This window comes from Chlorocebus sabaeus, chromosome 13 (assembly GCF_047675955.1).
Source record: "Chlorocebus sabaeus isolate Y175 chromosome 13, mChlSab1.0.hap1, whole genome shotgun sequence".
Classification (NCBI taxonomy): domain Eukaryota; kingdom Metazoa; phylum Chordata; class Mammalia; order Primates; family Cercopithecidae; genus Chlorocebus; species Chlorocebus sabaeus.
In genome coordinates this window covers 88,890,178-88,893,488 of record NC_132916.1, presented here as the reverse complement: position 1 = coordinate 88,893,488, position 3,311 = coordinate 88,890,178, and the positions used below count along the sequence as shown (strand labels likewise).

The following is a 3,311-nucleotide window of genomic DNA, read 5'->3' as shown; positions in this document are numbered from 1 at the left end:
GTGTCTGCCACCAAGCCTGTCCTTTTTTTTTTTTTTTTTTTTTTTTTTTGTATTTTTTTAGTAGAGACGGGGTTTTACTATGTTGGCCAGGCTGGTCTTGAACTCCTAACCTCGTGATCTGCCCGCCTTGGCCTCCTAAAGTGCTGGGATTACAGGCTTGAGCCAGGGCGCCCAGCCGGGAAAAAACAAAAAAAACAACTTTTAAAAAGTCGTGTTGTACGAATATATCCCCAGAGAGAACTGCAATTTACCAAGGTTTTCAAGTGTTTTGGGAGAAATCTTACTGAAAGAATAGTGATGTCCCATGTTCCAGTAAATACTGAGTGAAAAACAATTTTTATACCCCAATCTGAGGTATAAACTTGCTTTTTGTAGGAACACAACTGCTGTAAATTAGACAATTGAAGCAACCATCCAAGACAATAACAACGCCTATGACAGTCTGCCATATTCTGGTGTCTATCAAAGCTCATGATGATTCTTTGTAACATCTTCCCCCATAATTGGTAGCTTGGCTTCCAACAAACATGTTCCAGTTCTCCAATATTTCCTCTTTAGCCTCTCATCCTTGTTTTTGTCTGACTCATATACCAGATGCCTGGCCTCAGCCTGTGCGTGATCATAATCTTGAGGGAGGATCCAGTGACGAATGTCGTCTTTGTCCAACTTCCGGTCCTTGTTCGATCCCAGAATTTGTTAAATTGCTCCCGTTCTGATAAACCCCAGTCTGGCTCAGGGTCATTCTCCTCATGGGAAAACATATCCGCAATATATTCATCCTGATCCACAAACCCATCCCTGTTCTTGTCGATGTCCTCCAGGGTTTTCAAAACCACAATTTCCTTCATATGCTCAAACTCTTCAGGATGCAGAAAGGCAGTGAACTCCTCCCGAGTGGCTGTCAGGGCACCATCAAGGTCTGCAGCTTTGAATCTTCTCTCGTCACGTGGCAGCATCTTTTTAAAGGTGTGATGATCTGAAGAATCATGAAACTCCGCGGGGTTTCCTAGGTAGTAACCATAGGTGGTTTGTTTGTATTCTTCCTAGGAAATTTTATCATCCTTGTCCCTATCATAATCCTGCCAGACTTTGGCGACATTATCGAAGACGTGTCTTTTCTGCATCCGTTTGATCCAGGTCTTCAGCTCCTCAGTAGTGACAAAGCCGTCTCCATCATTGTGGATTCCATCAACAATCTTCCCCAGCCTCTCCTTGCTCTTGTCCGGGGTGAGCTGGTCCAAGGTCTTGGAGTCCTCCTTGCCCAGGAAGGCCTCCTGGCCGTACTGGAAGCTCTGGTTGTCCCCTAGAGGCCGCTCGCCCAGCTCAGAGTCGGGCCGCACCACGCGCTCCTTGCGCACGGTGGGATTGGCCCGCAGCGCCCGCGGGCCAGCAGCAGCTCCAGCAGCAGCCCCAGGACGAGCCCCAGGCGGCGGCCGCCGCGCGCCATCGTCCCGAGGAGAGGGCGTCCGGGAGAGAGGCGCCGAGTGAGCGACGACAGCGGCAGCTCGGGAATGCGGGCTCGGAGCGCGGCGGCAGCCGCGGGACTGGGACCGGCGCGGAGGAAGGGACCGGCCAGTCCCTCCGCCACGGCCTGACCCGCGCCAGAGCAGAGGTGCGCGTCCCCCGGTCCTGGGACTGGGAAGCTGCAGGCGGCCAATCTATTTCTATTAATAGTGAACCATAGATGTATGCTTGGGTAGGGCAGCAAAAATCATGGCAGTTTCGGTCAACAACCTCATCTCTTCCAACTTCTACACATGATCACAAAATGCATTATCCCTGACAATAGATTCTTCTCGAAGGAAAACAAAAGAGACTCAGACAAGTGGCAGTCCCTTATTTCATTCTGTAACAAACTCCTGCCAAAGCTTCATGACTTACCTAAATATTTATCTTAGCCTTAGAATTAGGAAGGAAGATTATAATTATTGGGATGTATATTAATTCAAAAATGAAGTCTTTTTTTTTTATTCTGATGGAAAGTAAGCGTGAATCTCCACACAGTGACTCATACCTGTAATCCGCACTTTGGGAGGCTGAGGTGGAAGGATTGCTTCAGTCCAGGAGTTCAAGACCAGTCCAGGCAACATTTCTAAAATGAATGAATGAATGAATGAATGTAGTCCCAGCTACTCAGAAGGCTGAGATGGGAGGATCGCTTGAGCCTGAGAGATAAGGCTACAGTGAATTGTGATCGCACCACTTCATTCCAGCCTGGGCTCAAAAAAATAAAAAGAAAAAAGAAAGTATGATTTGGCTTATTAGTTTGACAAAACGATGGTTTGGCCAATTATTTTACACGTTGGACGTTATCCATACATTGAATGAACTAATCCTGAAGCTCCAAGAATTTTTTTAAAATAAGTAAATCACGTATCAGGTGAAATATTATATTTGCAGAGGTGAACTAACAACTTTTAGATTTTCCTAGCATTTTCTGTGTATATTGAGATGCCTCCAAGTGAAGAGTAAGAGTAACTAATAATCATCTGATAACTCTTAGTGAAGCCTCTTTGGGAGACTTCCCAGAAATGACATTACTCTAACCGAGCAACAAATATACTTGCAAGTTAGGTAGTTTCTAATTCCACGATTTCAACAGAATTGAAGGAGCACCTAATTGTGTTGTCAATGAGATAATTTAAAATAAAAATGTGGCCTGGTTCAGTGGCTGACGCCTATAATCCCAACACTCTGGGAGGCCGAGGTGGACAGATTGCTTGGGCTCAGGAGTCTGAGACCAGCTTGGGCAACATGGTGAAACCCTGATCTCTAAAAAAATAAAAATAAAAATTAGCCGGGCATGGTGGCATGTACCTTTAGTCCCAGCTATTCAGGAAGCTGAAGTGGGAGTATCGCTTGAGCCTGAGAGTTTGAGACTGCAGTGAGCTGTGATTGTGCCACTGCACCGCAGCCTGAGTAATAGAGTGAGACCCTGTCTCAAAAAAAATAAAAGTAAAAAAATTAAAACTAAACAATAAAATAAAAATACAATTTTTTAGCATGTAACTTGAACGAAGTTTTAAATAATAAAACCTTCTATTCCCGTTAGTTACTTATGGGAGTAAAGATTTCTCAGATTGTACATCATTAAAATTAAAAAGTAGAATCGATACTAAAAATCCCATTTTCTTCTAGTGATAAGTAATCGTAAGTAATAGTAATCCACAGACAAACTTAAAATGTGGGTAGTAAGAGTCACTACATCATAGTGTTGCTGCGAAGAGTAAGTAAACTAAAAGGAAAAGGATTTAGACAATGCCTGGCCCATAATAAAATTCAATATATGTTTACTGCTACTATTATTATTC

General features: G+C 44.1%; 1 pseudogene; it reads right to left on the bottom strand.

The window, feature by feature from the left end:
- Window positions 1-233: 233 nt before the first annotated feature.
- LOC103240224 (reticulocalbin-1 pseudogene) lies at window positions 234-1,447 on the bottom strand (annotated as a pseudogene).
- Between the last annotated feature and the right edge of the window lie 1,864 nt (window positions 1,448-3,311).